At 38.2% G+C, this 18,347-nt stretch overlaps 1 pseudogene across 1 annotated transcript; it reads right to left on the bottom strand.

Moving 5' to 3' along the window:
- Positions 1-6,054: 6,054 nt before the first annotated feature.
- Positions 6,055-7,218, bottom strand: LOC308654013 (phosphoribosyl pyrophosphate synthase-associated protein 2-like; annotated as a pseudogene). The gene has a single exon. The product of its transcript is annotated as a phosphoribosyl pyrophosphate synthase-associated protein 2-like (transcript).
- Positions 7,219-18,347: the final 11,129 nt, after the last annotated feature.

Below are 18,347 nucleotides of genomic sequence, written 5' to 3'. Positions count from 1 at the left end.
TGTTGAATTTATTATTTGTGCATACTTGTGTTTTGTGTTGTATGTTTGTATGTACGTATGTCCATATATCATATATGATGAGCGCTCATGAAAAAATGGATCCAAATTTTTTTTTATTCACATGATTTAAATGTTTTAATTTAAATTGGGTAAACAGCTGTTGAGGATTGTTTTAATATGCGAACAAAAAAGGAGGTTAACAGATCTGTTTGTTTACTTTCACCTTTCCTTTTCATTTTATTTAATAATTCTGTTCAGGATAATGTAAATTGTTCAGAAAATTGTTTCTTTTAGTGCCTGCTGGAATGTTACATAATTTTTTCTTTAGCCATTATTGGCAGAATTCCTATCTTCATCCAGTGTCTGTGAAGACAAAGATAAAACCAATCTACAGCTTCTGCAATAGCTATCACTGAACTGCTTGCAGAACTTGCCTGGACTATGTATCACTTGTATGCATTGTGAACTCACTTGTATGCATTGTGAACTATCTGTTGGTGCAGCGACTTGTGGTTAGTGTTGGGGTATTTTTGCTGATGGTGTCATCGGTGGTACAAATTTTCCAAAAGGAGCCATCAATTGGCTTGGTGTATCCTTCTCCCTTCTGCTTGTGATGGTTGTTCAGCTAAAATTTGGGGGCCAACAGAGGTGAGGCAAAGAACCTCACCCCCCTGCTGGTACAGAGGCCGATCCACAGGTGTGGCTATATGCTGGACCAGTAGTCAATTATGGGTAAGATCCAATTGCAATGGTACCAACATAAGACAGGAGGCTGACGCCTTGAGGTCAGCTCATCAGAAGACGGGTAAGAACCATACGTAGTATTGGACAACCTAAGGCAGGCACGGTCCCTAAGCCACTTGCTTGTTGTTTAAACAGAGAGGGGGAGATGTTGAGAGCCACAGCTGAAGGGGCCCCAGCAAACTTCCAGCTGCCAGCTGATGATTGGCTCACAGCGGCCCCAGCAAAATTCCAGCTGCCAGCTGATGATTGGCTCACAGCGGCCCTAGCAAACTTCCAGCTGCCAGCTGATTGGCTTCTCTGCGGTGAAGCTCATTGGGCTGTTTCCTGGCCCTTTCAGACCACGGAGCTGCTCATTGGGGGACTCTTTTGGCTCTGCCCACGCGACCCAGCCAATCAGCCTCAAGAGCAGGAGGAGTCGGGTGTTGAGAGGCTTGTAGGAAGCCGGTGGTGGAAGTTGGGCTCGGAGGGAATTCCTGAAGAGCTCGTGTGGTGTGGCATGTGTGTTCTAAAAATAAAGTTTATTTCTGCTTGATAAGTGGCTCCTGAATTGTGAACAACATCCATTGGGATTTTGATTGGAATTGCATTATACCTGTATAGTGCTTTTAGTAGTATGGTCATTTTGGCTTGAAGTCTACTTTATTTGATATGTGTATGGACACCCTTACTTGCCTCCAAGGTCCATGTGAGTGGTATGATTTTTCCCAACCTTTCATTTTCATTCTGTGTATGTTTTTTCCTAACAGATGAGTCTCCTGTAGGCAGCATATTGTTGGATCTATTTTTTAAATCTAGTCTGCTAGCCTATGTCTTTTGATTGGTGAGTTTAAGCCATTAACATTTAGGGTTACTATTGAGACATGGTTTGTATTTCCAGGCATATTTGTTTATTTTTGTTATTTTACTTGACTTGGTTTTCCTCTTTGATTAATTTTTCCTTTAGTGTAATATCTCCCTCTGCTGGTTTTCATTGTTTTTTTTTTTTTTCATTTCCTCTTCATGAAATATTTTGCCAATGATGTTTTGTAGTGCCAGTTTTCTAGCTGCAAATTCTTTTATCTTTCATTTATTGTGGAAGGTTTTTATTTCATCTTCAAACCTGAAGCTTAATTTTACTGGATACAAGATCTTGGTTGGAATCCATTATCTTTCAGTGTTTGAAATATATTGTTCCTGGATCTTCTAGCTTTCAAGGTCTGTGTTGAAAAATCAGCCGTTAGCCTAATTGGTTTACCCCTATATGTAATCTGATTCCTTCTCTTGAGGATTTTAAAATTACCTCCTTTTTCTGGGCATTTTCATTATAATGTGTCTTGGTGTGGATGTGTTGTGTTTTTGCATATTCAGCATCTTGTAGGTTTCTGGGATTTGGATTTCTGTTTTATTCTTCATGTCTGAAAAGTTTTCTGATATTATTTAAATGAACAGACTGCTCATTCCTTAACCTCCATGCCTTCCTCTATCCCAATAACTCTTAAATTTGGTCTTTTTATGCTATCCCATATTTCTTGGATGTTCTTCTCATGATTTCTTATCATTTTTGCTGTGCTGTCTACATTCTTTTCAAGATGATATACTTTATCTTCATTGTCAGATGTCTTATCTTCTAAGTGGTCTACTCTCTTGGTGATGCTCTCATTTGAGTTTTTAATTTGGTTTATTATTTCTTTCATTTCAAGGATTTTTGGGGTTTTTTTATAACCTCTATCTCCCTGTTGAAGTGATCTTTTGCTTCTTGGATTTGTTTAGGTAGCTCATTGTCAAAGTGATCTTTCACTGCCTGTATTTGTTCTCTCATTCCTTCTTTGAGTTCCCAAAACATTTTATTCATGTATATCCTGAAATCTTTCTCTGTCATGTTTTCTCCTGTAGCTGCCAATGCTTCTAGTGATGTGTTGCCTTGAATTGTTTGTGGTACTTTCTTCCCTTGTCTTTTCATGTTGCTCACGTTTCTTCTTTCCAGCTCTGTGGGACTAGTGTATTATTGTTTTTACCCTACAGATTTGTAGAGCTCTTGTAGGATTCCAAGATCCCTCCTTTGTGGGGAAGGACAATGTTAACAGATCCTAATATCTACAGAACATCACCTATAAACAAATTATTGTTATTTAGACATTTATAGCAAAGTGGAGTAGGGAGGGAAAGCATGGGAGGAAGATTGCCTCTAGATAGGGGATAGAGGTGGGAGGGAAAGAGAGGGGGAATGGGAATAGCAAGGATGCTGGAAGGTGATGGTCATCATTATACAAAATACATGTATGAAGATGTGAATTTGGTGTCAACATACCTTATATACAAACAGAGATATAATAAATTGTAGTATAAAGGTGTTTTAAGAATTGTAAGGCAGAGAGAGAGAGAGAGAGAGAGAGAGAGAGAGAGCGAGCGCACGCGCGAGCGCTCAGGTATAATGGCATTAAAAATAAAAATCCTTATGTGTTAAAAAAAGACATTATATTTAGTCTCAATGTCCATAAATATTGGATTCAATTATTATTTAAAATATAATCAGTAGTTTCATAAAAGGTGTACAGTTTCTGGTGGCGGACAGTGAACTGGGGACTAGGCGTAGGACAATATGCTAAGGGGGAAAGATGTGAGGGTATGGGGTTAATAAACTTAGGAAAATTTGAAGGAGAACTCTAATGAAGAGGGTTAGTATGAGGGACATAGACAGGAGGTAATTTAGGGTAGACAAGTACATGGGAGGTCAGTAGAGTACATAAAAACAAACACACATATTATTTAGAAGATTACAGGATGTAATATGCTGGGGGGGGGGAGTTGGAAACCAGGTACTTGCCACAGTCTGGCTGGGCACAATTCAGGAGCCACTTGTCAAAAGAAACTAACTTTATTTTTAGAACTACACATGCCAAACAAAACAGCTCCTCAGGAAAAAACCCTCAGAGCCCAACTGCCACCACCGGCTTCCCACAAGCCTCTCACCCCAACACAAGCCTCACCACCTCCCTCAATCCTCCTGCTCTTGAGGCCGATTGGCTGGGTCGTGTGGGCGGAGCCAAAGAAGTCCCCCAATGTGCAGCTCCGTGGTCTGAAAGGCCAGGGAAACAGCCCAATGAGCATCACCGCAGAGGAGCCAATCAGCTAGATGTTGCTGGGGCTGCTGTGAGCCAATCATCAGCTGGCAGCTGGAAGTTTGCTGGCAGCTGGAAGTTTGCTGGGGCCCCTTTGGCTGTGGCTCTCAATATCTCCCCCTCTCTGTTTAAACAACAAGCATGTGGCTTAGGGACCGTGCCTGCCTTAGGTTGTCCAATACTACATATGGTCCTTACCCGTCATCGGATGAGCTGACTTCAGGGCATCAGCCTCCTGTCTTAGGTTGGTACCATTGCAATTGGATCTTACCCATCACTGACTACCGGTCCAGTATACAGCCACACCTGTGGATCGGCCTCTGTACCAGCAGGGGGGTGTGAGGTTCTTTGCCTCACCTCTGTTGGCCCCCAAATTTTAGCTGAATGATCATGACAAGCAGAAGGGAGGAGGATACACCAAGCCAATTGACGGCTCCTTTTGGAAAATTTGTACGACCGATGACATCATCAGCAAAAATACCCCAACAATACCACAAGTCGCTGCACCAACAGATAATTCACAATGCATACAAGTGAGTTCGCAAGGCATACAAGTGACACATAGTCTAGGCAAGTTCTGCAAGTAGTTCAGTGATGGCTATTACAGAAGCTGTAGATTGGTTTTATCTTTGTCTTCACAGGCACTGGGATGAAGATAGGAATTCTGGTAATAATGGCTAAAGAAAAAATTATGTAACATTCCAGAAGGCACTAAAAGAAAACAATTTTCTTAACAATTTACATTGTCTTCACTGGCACTGGGATGAAGATAGGAATTCTGGCAATAATGGCTAAAGAAAAAATTGTGTAACATTCCAGAAGGCACTAAAAGAAAACAATTTTCTTAACAATTTACATTATGGTTGGGGGAGCTGGGGTGGCCTTGTTCTGTGGCTAGATTGCAGCCACAGGTGACTCTGCTCCACCACTTGAGAGCCATGTGTGCGCTAGAACTGCGGGCTTTGGGTCCGGATCCAGAGTCTTTCTGGAACACAGAGGCTCTGATTTCTACACAGATGGTTGCAGCTCTGATGGTGTCTGTGAAAATCCGCTGTGCAGGGGTCCTGTTGCATGCTCTGAGATATTGTACTCCATCTAGGTGAGACCTTGTGGAGACACCGCCTGACTACTTTCTTGGTTTAATTCCACAGAGCAACCAGAAACAGTATCTCCTCTATTCTACCTTCTTGTATCCCATCCTATGTTATGTTATTTTAGAAAATCTGCTGTGAGCCTAATTGGACTGTCTTTCTTCGTATTTAATAATTTTAATAGCTTTATTCAGGTGCAAATGATATAAAACTGCTCATATTTAATATACACAATTTGAGGAACTTTGACATATGCAAACACATGAAATACCATCACTGTAATCAGAGTAGTAAACATATCTAAAACCTCTCAAAATTTCCTTTTGTCCCTGTTCCTGAGTGTGGGGCAGGGGGCAGGGATATGGTAACAAAACAAACATGAAATGTATAGTCTCAGCAAACTTTGAAGTTTTATGTCTTTGAAGTAAACAATACTAATTTGTTGCAACTTTATGCCTTTTGAGTAATAGCTCCCTGTTTCTCCCACCCCATAAGCCCCTGAAAACCACCATACTAATTTGTGCATCTATACACTTGACAATTTCAAATACCTCCCCTAAGGGGAATTTGTGTTATTTATCCTTGTTTTTTATTTTATTTTTTTAAAAAAACACACACAAACACAAATTTTTATTCCTTCTTTTGTTGCAGAAAATAAATACAACCACATATTCCATATGCTTGTCTATAAAAGCATTTCTAAAAACATCATTTACTTGAGTCAACAGTATAATCTTTTTGGCTTTTCAATTGCAGGTATCAGAGTAAATTATTTGAACATTTTTGGACACTTGGCTCAAGCAACTTTGGAAAAAGGCTGTTTGTAGGCTTAAAAATCTTATTCCAATGTTTTTTTTAAATAGTTACACTAAAAACAACCACATTTTAACTTATTTAAGAGGAGAATAGTTTTTCTTTTATAAAAATTGCTCCCAAAACTCAAATACCCAACCCGACATAAAAAGTTTTGTCTGTCTTCCCAGGAATCCATGGGGACGGGTGGGGGGACAGGTGAGGAACAGCAGCACAGGGTTCCGTCAAGTACATCCAGCCCTAGCCACAAGGGTCCTCACAGCATTCATGCCTGTGCTTCCAGTTTGGCCCTTGGGAGTTTTAAAAAGGACAGCCTTTTAGTCATCTAAGCCTATGTTTCTGAAAAGGTAGGACATAGACTCTCCATTGTGAATGCGACGGATGGCTTTTGAGAGTATCATGCTGATATCCACAATTTTGATCTTGGGACACTGAAGCTTCTGAATTTCATGTCGAATTGTATTGGTAACCACCACCTCATCAATGGCAGACTTTTCAATCAGCCGGGGGCGGGGTGGGGGGGCGTCCGAAGACAGCAAGCCATAAGTCGCCATCACGAAGATCTTATATGCACCTCTTTCCTTTAGGGTCTCTGCTGCATCAAGAAAGCTGTCCACATCATCGATGATGTCATCCACAATGATGGCAATCCTTCCTCCAACGTCACCAACGACTGTGATCGGGGGCTTTTCTTTAGGAATCAGCATGGGGATCTCTAAGCTGGGGTGGATGGCAGCCACACTCCTGACCATGGGTGGGGAGTGCCGTCCATCAACCAAGTCTGACCCAGCATCCTGTGCTTCTCCATGAATCACAGCGATTCCCAGGCGCAGGTGCTCAGCAAAAGACTGTGCCCTCTTGGCCGAGGCTGGAGACTTGGCCACGATGACTGCATTCCTGTAATCTGGGATCTCTTCTTGAATATACTGTAATAGGAAGGGAGATGCTCTTAAATTATCCACAGGAATATTAAAGAAACCCTGAATTTCCTTCTGGTGTAAATCCATAGTAATGAGATGGGTTAGACCAGCTTTGCACATCATGGAGGCCAATAATTTAGAGACAATGGAGCCTCTTTTCCTCATCTTGCACTGTTTGCTGTAAGGAAAGTAGGGGATCACGCCGATGATGCTCTTGGCACAAGAGATCTTATATGCATACACCATAATCAGGAGCTCCATGATGGTGGTGTTCACATCCTTTGAGAAGTCTGGAAGATGAAAACGTCTTTCCCCCTCACAGACTCTTGAATCTGTACTCTGGTTTTCGCCAATCTTCTTTGAAAGCTCCATACATGATGAATTAGAATTTGCTGAAAACAGCACCAGCCCTCCTTTGGTTATGTTCATCTTGGTTTCTAATTCAGGTGGAATCACACAAAACATCAAAACCTTCTTGGTTTTCCGACTCTGAGCCCTCCCCAGCTGAAGGAAGAAATCACCGCTCTCCAGGCGGTGTCCCTAGGAGCAAAATGGCGGCCCCATGCGAAAGATGATATTTATCCTTTAATGACTGGCCTATTTCACTTAGGATAATATCCTCTAGGTTCATGCATATGCTTACAAATACAGGATTTCCTTCTTCTTTCAAACTGAACAATAGTCTTCTCTCTCTCTCTCTCTCTCTCTCTCTCTCTCTGTGTGTGTGTGTGTGTGTGTGTGTGTGCGCGCGCGTGTGCGCGCGCGCACGCACATCTATGTTGTAGCTGGTGTTGATATCTTTATTGTAGTTGCTGTTGATATATTGACTATGTACTGGGGATAATGTTGCACTGACGTGGGAGTTCAGATCTCTTTAAGATCCTAGTTTCAATTCCTTTTAATATAAACTCAGCAGTAGAATTACTGGATCATATGGTAGTTCTGTTTGTAATTTCTGAGGGCCTCCATACTCGTTCCCATAGCTTCTCTCCCCTTCTGTATCTCATCAACAGTGTAGAAGGATTTCAGTTTCACTACAACTCCACCAACACTTATATTTATTTTTTAGTAATATCTGTCCAACTGATGTGAAGTGATACCTCATTGCAATTTTGATTTGTGTTTTCCTGATTATTGTTACTTATTTTTTCATGTATAAAAAAATTAGTTGGCCATTTGCATGTCTTCTTTATAGAAATATCCTTCGTCCATTTTTTAATCAGTTCATTTTTTTCATTTACTACTGAGTTGTTAAGTACCTTAGGGTTTTTGAAAATTAAACCCTTATTAGAGATGTGCTTTGTAAATATTCTCTCCCGTTCTCTGGGTTGCCTTTTCAATCAGTTGTTTCCTTAGTTGGGCAGACACTTTTCGGTTTGTTTTGGTCCTACTTATCTCATTTTTATTATTGTCAGTATTGGTGGTGAGGCAGCAAAGAGATCATTGCCAAGACTAGTGTTAACAGGTGGAAGCCACTGCAGAGTGAGAACCACCTTGCCCCCAGCGGTGGCGCTGCACTATAGTTGCCAGAACCCGAGTGCACAGGCTCAGAGCACACTCCGCCAGAGGCCAGTGGAGACTCCGAACCCAGCGAAGCTTCCAGCACCCACACCCAAGCCTAGTATTTGTGACGTCATAAAGACTCGCGATCTGTTGAGCAGTGACTCCTGGAAGGACCCTGCTTCAGGCGGCTTGGCACTTTACTCGTGTTGGACAGGACAGGGAGATTCAGGCCGGGGGCCAGATCCTCACTTGTGAAGAGAGTCCAACCAACGGGTGAAGGATTTGAATTCCAGCCCAGCCTAGTGGATGTCCAGGACACCTGCCAGGAGGCCACCTGGGGCTTCCCTACCCGTGAGCTCTGCCAGTGTACTCTGTTCTGGGAGGACAGGAGATCCAGCTATGACCGGCTGCTGCATGAGAAAAGCACCCCTGCCTTCTTGTAGCCTCAACCCTGTGAGGCTCCTGGGTGGGGCTGCCCCCTGCACAGCCGATTTCTGGAGCTCCATGATTTACTCCTAGATGTGCTGCTAGTGGATGTGATAATTACTCCATAAACTATACATCGGGAATAAGAAGTGTACAGAAATGCCATATCAAGAACCATTACATGTTTTCTTTAACCTAACGGAAAAGAGGAGTTATCCCTTGTTCTGCAACACTTGTTCCTGTTTTTGGCCTAACTGGGCCTTTGCTCCCTCAACTGCTGGACTATACAAAGGTTTGAATAAAGCAATGGACTGTATGTTAACTAGAAAAGTATCTGGAATTTCCCACTGATTTTTATAAATAAAAACTGAGGGGCTGGGGATGTGGCTCAAGCGGTAGCGCGCTCGCCTGGCTTGCGTGCGACCCGGGTTCGATCCTCAGCACCACATACCAATAAAGATGTTGTGTCCGCCGAGAACTAAAAAATAAATATTAAAAATTCTCTCTCTCTCTCCACTCTCTTTAAAAAAAAAACTGAATGGTACAGTATATGCAGAAGAGGAGAAAATGCAATCCTTCCAATTAGAAAAGAATGAAATCGATAGTTAATTTAAAAATATTTGGAATTCCAAAAAAAGTGAGGAGAGAAAATTGGGAGAAGGAATATTCAAGTAAATATTGTTAAAAAAACACACCAAAATAATTAGTATCAGAGTAAGATGTAAAAAATGCAAAAGATGGTTGTGCTGACAGAATGTAATCCTGGATAGAAATATGAAGGTATATGAGTGAACAACACTGGCAAGAGGAACTCTATGTATAAGTGAAGATTAACAATGGCAGAGTAATATATGCGGTTTGAGATGCATACATAAGTGAAATGAGCGAGACATTAACCAAAAAAAAAAAAAAAAAGGAAATAAAGTGGAATTTAAAAATCTAGTAATTTCAGAAAACTGGCAAAGTCAGTATGCTATTAGGAAGTAATAGAACAAGGAAATCTCTTGTAATAATTGTAATAAACCTATAATTACCAATTTAATATAATAAAAGTTCTACAATACATGAATGTACAGTGCACAAAATATAAATTCATTAGGATCTCAATCTGATGTGCTCACAGATTTCATTATGTGGATGTGTAAATTGAAAAAAATCTCAGAAAAGGAATTCAAATATGCCCAAGTTTTCTAAGATCATCAGTAAATTTCAAGGCTTATACCCAAAATATAAAATGAATATGTCCACCATGGGACATGCAGACAAATGGGTTTAACATATCTAGCTTTATAGCTGAAAGTTGGATACAAATCAAGTAACTTAGCAACTACAAATGTAAGAGTTATGGAATATTCACAGAAGAAATGCTACATAATGATCAGAATATTTACTGAATGTATCTCACACATAGAATGATGAGAAAGAGCTGCCAGAAACAAAAGCATGCTTACTTCAGTGTATGTGAAGTTCCAATCCAGGAAAAAGAAAGCTATATGATGAATTGCAGAGTAACAGTTACCTTGGTTGAGGTTAGAGACACATATTGACTTGTTGATGTATGAAGGAAGTCTGGAGAGTTCTATATTTTGATCTGACAAGTGACTACATGTAAAGTTCGTATTTGTATAATTCATGTTTCTTCTATTTATAAGTATGCTTTAACTATTTTTTAAAGACAAAAGTTATGTCCTTACAAGATACATGAACATCTACTAAAAATCACATATTTATTTTAAAGAAAGCATAAAATGTGCTCAGAAAAATACAAAAAAGGTTGAAAAATGGGAGAGGAAATGGAAGGAAACAGATCATTAGAACTTTTTCCCAGAACAGTTAGATGTAGCTATGTATAAATACAGAAAGACTATTAAAAAAACATTGCCAATGTTTTGAAATATATATTGGAGAAGATGTAACTGATGCTCTAAATAGATGAAGGCTGGAACAGAAAGCTAGGGCCTATCAGAATAAGATGGAATATGAATTTAAAAAAAACACATAAAAAGAGTCCAAGACTTGATGGAGTTCTGAAGATTTCCACCATCCATTAAAGTGACACCCAGAGAGGATATTGAGAATGCTGAGAAGATAACAATCAAAAGAAATAAAAAGAATTAGCAATTTCATATACTTGACTTGCAAATACTTTCTCCCATTCATTGAATTGTCTTTTTACTTGTTGATAGAGTTTTTGATAACTCTTTGATGCATAAATATTTTTTACTTTAATTTAATTCAATTTTTTCTTTTGTTGACCCTTTAGTGTGATATCCAAGAAATACTTGTCAAATCCAATATCATGAAACTTTTTCCTGTGTTTTCTTTTTTAGTTTTTGCTCTAACTCTTAGGACTATGTGATTTTTATTTTTTTAATTTTTTTAATTTTTTGCATGATTTTGAGTTTTTCATACATGGATCAAGTTAGGTTTTCAACTTCATCCATCTGCTTATGGCTATCTGATTCTCCCTGCACTCTTTACTGAAAAGATTGTTCTCTCCCCTGTTGAACTGGGTCTCTTGGTTAGCACCATTTAGCCTTAAATGTGAAGTTTTATTTGTGAACTACACCACTGGGCTGTGTGTCTGTGTTTATGCCAATACTGTGTATATTGGATGTCTTAATTTTAAAATTAAAATTGATGTGTGATTTGCAAGTATCTTCTTTGGAAAAATGCCTATTTTTTAGTTGGGTTATTGTTGTTTTGTTTTCTTTTTTGTTGCCTATTTAGTTGTGTTAGTTCCTTATATATTTTGGATATTAACCCATCATTAGTTATATGGTTTACAAATATTTTCTCCCGTTCTATAGAATATCTTTATTCTGTTTCTCATTCCTTTTCTTTTTAGTTTGGTGCAGTCCCACTTGTTTATTTTTGCATTTGTTGCCTTAGCTTTTGATGTAACATTAAAACAAAATCATTGCTAATTCCAACATGAAGATTTCTCCCTATGCTTTCTTCTAGGAGTTTTACATTTTCAGCTCTATTTTAGTTATTTTTTCATACATTCTTAGATTATTTTATACTTAATACTCATGGCTAATTCTTATTCTGCTTGCAGGCGATGAGCCACTGTTCAAATGTCTATGTCCTTTGAAGGGGGAGGGCAGTCAGCACTCCGAAAAGCACTTAAACTTTAGGTTATCCTCAGCTCCTGAACTGGAAAGACTAGAAGTGAAGTTCACTATCTTGAGGCTGTGCTTCCTTAAGGCAGAAAGTTGCCCTCCAGCAGTGGCTGCACTGACTGTTGTAGTATTAAAAATTAAGGCACTAAATAATTCACTCATTCCTTGCATCTATCTTGTTTTGAATTTTTCTAACTTACTAGGAAATAAAAAGAAGGGGAAAAAATAAAACATTGGTCACTGAACAAATCAGTTTAAGTGGATTAATTTTACCTCATATTTTCTGAGTTTCTTAAATTTTCCTTATTGAAAATTCATACAAGCATTTTGTAGATTCTTGGAACTTAAATTTGAAATAATAAGCAATTAGTATGAAAATGTCCAGGTTATTTGTTCAATATCTTATATAAAATAAAAAGAAATCAAAACTGTTTTCCTTTGTCTATTTGGTATATTCACCTAAGTTCTCACACTAAAGGAAGCTTTAAGTATAGTTTAAAAGACTGAAATCCCCAGTCCTTGAAATCTTTTTGAGTTCTCTATTCTTTATCTCTCAAAGGAAGCATGTTTTTTGTTTTTCTTTTTTCTTTTCTTTCTTTACTTTTCCTTTCTTTCTTTCTTCCTTCCTTCCTTCCTTTCTTCCTTCCTTCCTTCCTTTCTTTCTTTCAAGTCAAACAGACAAATTTCATGTGAAAAACACTTCTTAATCTTCCAGGCAAGCTGTGGTTTTATGGATAACTTCTTTGTAGGACAGAGGTCCCTGTCTTCAAGAATGCAGACTGACATGGGATCTTAGAGGAGGTAGAGAACTTACAAGACACAGAATACTTGGGAAAGCCGTGCAATTATTGCTTCTCTGTGTACAGTTGGGTGGGGGTGAGCTGGGCTCAGCAGAGGGAATAACATTCACAGACAAAAAGCCTTCATGCTTATGCTTGTTTCTCCCACTTTATCTTTACCTTATAAGGACTTTTTTCCAGAAAGACAAAAATAATTTAAATGTTCAGAAAATGATTCATATTATGTAGATCCAGATGATCTGGAGGATCCAGAAAAGTTTTTTGTATTAACAAACCAATTTCTCCTAGTTTTTTGAGAGATACCTAGTCAGCATCACCTAATAAAAGTTGTGATTTACTGACAAAACCAAAAAATGTCAAAAAAGTTTTCTCCTAATGTAAATAAAAACTACAATGAGATCTCATGTCACTTCAGTCAGAATGGCAATTATCAAGAATATGAGTAACAATAAATGTTGACAAAGATGTGGGAAAAAATGTTCACCCATACATTGTTGGTGTGTCTTCAAATTGGGGAAACTACTCTAGAAAGCAGTATGGAGTTTCTTCAGAAAACTTGGAATGGAACCACCATTTGACACAGTTATCCCACTCCTTCATATATACCCCAAAGACTTAAAATCAGCATACTACATTGATGCAGTCACATCAATGTTTATAGCAGCTCAATTAACAATAGCTAAGCTATGGAACCAAACTAGATACCCTTCAACAGATGAATGGACAAAGAAACTGTGGTATATATACACAATGGAATATTACTCAACCATAAAGAAGAATGAGTTTATGGCATTTTCAGGTAAATGGATGGAATTGGAGACTATCATGCTAATTAAAATAAGCCATTCCCAGAAAACCAAAGGCAGGATATTCTCTCTAATATATGCATGCTAACCCACCACAAGGGAGGGTAGAGAGGGGAATAATAATTCATTGTATTAGACAAAAGGAAATGAAGAGAAGGAATAGGGAAATGGAACAGGATTAATGGACAGTAGGATTAATTGGACATAAGTTTCCTATTTTCATATATGAATACATGACCAGTGTAACTCCACAGCATGTACAGTCATAAGAATGGGAAGCTATACTCTGTGTGTGTGTATGTATGTGTGTCTGTGTGTTTGTGTGTGTATATAAAATCAAAATATATATATAACTAAAAAAATTAAAAAATTTAAAAAGAAAGGTTTCGTCCATTTTCTTCTAGAAATTTTACAGCTTTGAGTCTTGTGTTCAAGTCTTCATTTTTTTTTTTGCTTTTGTGCATGGTGTAAGGTAGGAGACCAATTTCAGCTTTTTACATGTGAATATCTCATTTTCCTGTTGTTGAACAGACTATCCTTTGATAAACCTGTATTCTTAATACCCTTGTCAAAGACCGGTTGACTGTTATTTTTGAGTTTGTGTTTTTTGAATTTAGTCTGCTTGTATTATTTTATTAATGGATTATGTTCTCTTTCTCTAAATATAATTTGCATCATTATCTGGAAACTGTCTGGGGATACTACCAACATAGACCAATGGAAATAATTCCATCATTTGATTTTGTTTTGCTTTTGTTGTTCTGTTTCGGCTTATTTGTTTTTTAAAATACATAGGAGTGAATCACAGCCCCTAACTATAATAAGAGCAAATTTGTTTTTCAGGGTAGATAATTTTCCCTTTGCTTTGCTCTGCCATAACTAGGTCTGTCCACTACATGTGAAGCAGGTTTTTATTTCACTGAATGGAATAGCCCCTGTTATAGAGCTGTGTTTCATGATGAATCCCTTGATCTAATCAACCTCTTCAAGTATGCCCCAAAGTGTGTCTGCTCTCTCAAGGTGAAGTTTTAGTCCCATTAAATTCAAGAATTGGTTCCCTGGAATGATGCTAGCTCTACTTATTTTCATGGAACTCATATTTTCTCAAGGTTTCTGTCCTTTATTATTTCTCTAGTTGACCTAATTCAATCAGGCATTATAAAAGAATTCTTTTATGTTTTTGTTGTATTCAGCATTGTAGTTATTTTATTTTGCAGAATTTCTCAAAACTATATGGTGCAAATTTGTTTCTTTACAGTGTCTTTACTTATACGTCAAAGAGGAAGTTGAAGAAAAAGGACTGCATCCATTGTGCAGGAATGAACAGAAGCATTTTTATTAGAAATTTTTCTCCTCTAAAACCCCCTTCCTACTCTGGCTATCCCCCTCTGTAGCTATTAGCTTTATCAACTGCTCTTCCTACATCTCTTCCACTGCCATAATTTTAAATTAAGGATAATGCAACTTATAGAGAGTGTGTGTGGGTTATACCCACACTGCAAGCCATAATAATGCATTTCTTCTTAGTATTGTCAGAACATATGCCATAGAATAAATTTAAAAAGAATAAGGTCTAAATACCGTGAAACTTATCAATTTCCCCCAAGTATGTGTGGGTGTGTGTATCCTAAAACAGAGGGTCTTATTATTACCTTGGCATTTGGTGAAATCAGGAAGACTTCCAAAAGCCTAACTGCAAGTACCCCTCCCCATTTTGCTCCCATAGATAAAAGCCTCTAGATAGCCCTCTGTATCAAAGGGAACAGATGCAGTATCTTTTTCTCCTAAGTTATGGAATTCAGTTCTGTACTACCCACAAAGTTATTCAAACAAGTCAACCAGGGTATGTCACCCTACCCTCTTGATACTACAAAGTCTGTGTCGCACCTCCTGTGCTTATTCACTTAGATTCCAAATAATACCCTTCTCTGTCCCTACAAGGTGTTGTACCCTCCTCTCAAAGGACAAGTATGTGTGTTAATAAAATGCTATTAAATGTTAATAAAATCCAGTGTTTAGTATTGGGAGAGTGGTCATCCCCATATGCTAGGGTGGGCATCCTTCCCTTACCATGCTAGGGTGGGCATGAATAGGAAACAAAGTGCCCAAGCATTCTTTGGACACACATCCTTTATTCTCATTTTTAGTTCTTCCTCTTAAAAGAAATCTCTCTCATATAGTATAGGACATGATCACTTGTCTTATAAATTTTTTAAAAAAGTTTTGTGCCCTTAATTCCAGCCCTTTCAAAACACTGATTTGTATCATGATAGGAACAATATGCCCTTGGATCTCCTTACTGCACTGGGCTTGTAATATCTTTGAGATGATTTTCAGAGTCTGTTACTTCTTGATTCTGCACAGTCCTTGATATCTAACATTGTAAGTAATTGTATAACTAACTTGATTGGGGGCAATAAATCCAAATGGTCTCTTTCTTAGCCTGGTCCTCACCTCACCTTCACTTATTTTTTTTATAATTTCACTTTGGGTTTATTATTTGTAAGCAATCTTACCATACAGTGGATAAATAAAAAACTTTTATTTATTTCTTCTAATTTTTTATCAGTGAATAAATATATATTATAGTTATATATTTTAATGGGATTTTTGTTAGATATTCATGCATGCACACAACAGAATTTGATCAATTTTTCCCCAGTACTTCCTGTTTCACTCCTCCCTCCCTCACCCTGGTCCCCTTCTACCTCTTTACCAATCTCCCTTCTATTTCCAAGAGGTTCTCCCTCCCCACTCTTATTCCCTTTTCCTCCCAAGCTTCCACATATGAGAGAAAATATCTGACCCTTGATTTTCCTGAATTTGATTTATTTTGCTTAATATAAAGTTTTTGCGTTTCCAGCCCCTTTCTTCAAACAACATAATTTATTTTTCTTTATGGCCAAATAAAATTTAATTGTGGGGACATGCGACTAAATCAATCAGGGGCACTCCACGTGAATTTGGGCTAACTAAATAAAGACACGAACACAGAAACACCTTTTTCTTTGGGTTCAGTGATTGCTCCTCAGCCTTAGCTCTCACAAGGGGGCAAGGCAGGCAAGAAGGAGGAGGAGCACGCCTCGAACCTGGGTTTTACTGGGGAGAAGCCATTCAAATGAGACAAGGGGTAGGGTTATAACAAATAAGAGGGCATAATCCAACCCCATCAGGTGACTCCCACTCCTGGAACCTCACCTCTATTATCTGAGTGGAGGTAGATCCAGTTGCATTGCAATGAATGTAATACCAGTTCAGTACCTCTTTACTCAGGACTTAAAGTTGTGTTCACATAGCTCCTGTTCAGGATGGGTCCTGACACTTAATTTTACACACACACACACACACACACACACACGCGTGTGTGTGTGTGTGTGTAATATATATTTCTTTATCTGTTCATGCACACCTAGGACAGCTGCACAATTTGGCTATTATGAGTCATGCTGCTATAAACATGGGTGTGCATATATTGCATACCATAGAATGATTACTTTAAATATTTTGGGCAAATACCAAAGAGTGGTGTACCTGCATCTCACGGTTATTCCATTTCTAGTCTTTTGAGCAACATGCATACTGCTTTTCATAGTTTGTCATATCACTAGACTAGGTAAGGTCTGAGGAGACCCTCAGAATGGGGGAACCTCCACCCACACATGGTATATTCTTTTAAAAAAAATTTTTGTGTTTTAATTAGGTATACATGACAGTAGAATACACTTATGCGCTTGATATATTATACATAGATGGGGTATGATTTCTAATTTTTCTGAGTGTACATGTTGTAGAATCACATTGGTCATGCTGATATATATATATATATATATATATATATATATATATATATATATATATATATGTCTATTTCATTCTATTATCTTTCCTATCCCCATATCCCTACCCCTCCCCTTCCTTCACTTCCCTTTACCTAATCTAAGGTAATGCTATTCTTCTCTTGTACCCCCTGCCTTATTGTGAATTAGCATCAGCATATTAAAGAAAACACTTGACCATTGGTTTTGTGAGATTGGCTTATTTCACTTAGCATGATATTCTCCAACTCCATCCATTTACTGGCAAATGCCATAATTTCATTCTTCTTTAAAGCTGAGTAATAGCCCATTGAATATATGTACCACATTTTCTTTATCCATTCATCTATTGAAGGACACCAAGGTGGGTTTCATAGTTTAGCTATTGTGAATTGAACCACTATAAACATTGATGTGGCTGTGTCTCTGTAGTATGCTGATTTTAAGTACTTTGGGTATGAACCAAGGAGTGGAATATCTGGGTCAAATGGTGGTTCCATTCCAAGTATTCTGAGGAAACTCCAAACTGCTTTCCATGGTGATTGTACCAATTTGCAGTCCCACCAGCAATGTATGAGTGTACCTTTTCCCCCACATCCTCGCCAACATTTATTGTTGCCTTTATTCTTGATAACTACCATTCTGACAGGAGTGAGATGAAATCTAAGTGAAGTTTTGATTTGAAATTTTCCAATTGATAGAGATGTTGAACACTTTTTTATATATTTGTTGATTGGTTGTATTTCCTCTTGTGAAGTGTCTGTTCAGTTCCTTAGCCCATTTATCAATTAGGTTATTTTGTTTTTTGGTGTTAAATTTTTTTTTTTAATATTTATTTTTCAGTTCTCGGCGGACACAACATCTTTGTTAGTATGTGGTGCTGAGGATCGAACCCGGGCAGCACGCATGCCAGGCGAGTGCGCTACCGCTTGAGCCACATCCCCAAGGTGTTAAATTTTTTGAGTACTCTATACATCCTAGAGATTATCCTTTATAGGAGGTGAATGTGGTAAAGATTTTCTCCCAATCTCTAGGCTCTCTCCTCATATTATTGATTGTTTCCTTTTCGGAAAAGAAGCTTTTTAATTTGAATCCATCCCATTTGTTGATTCTTGATTTTACTTCTTGTTCTTTAGGAGTCTTATTAAGGAAGTCAGATCCTAGGCTGACATGGTGAATATTTTTGGGTCTACTTTTTCTTCTATT

Source organism: Spermophilus citellus (assembly GCF_964194105.1).
Source record: "Spermophilus citellus genome assembly, chromosome: 1".
Taxonomy (NCBI): domain Eukaryota; kingdom Metazoa; phylum Chordata; class Mammalia; order Rodentia; family Sciuridae; genus Spermophilus; species Spermophilus citellus.
Note: the sequence above shows the minus strand (reverse complement) of the source record. Positions and strands in the feature narration are given on the sequence as shown.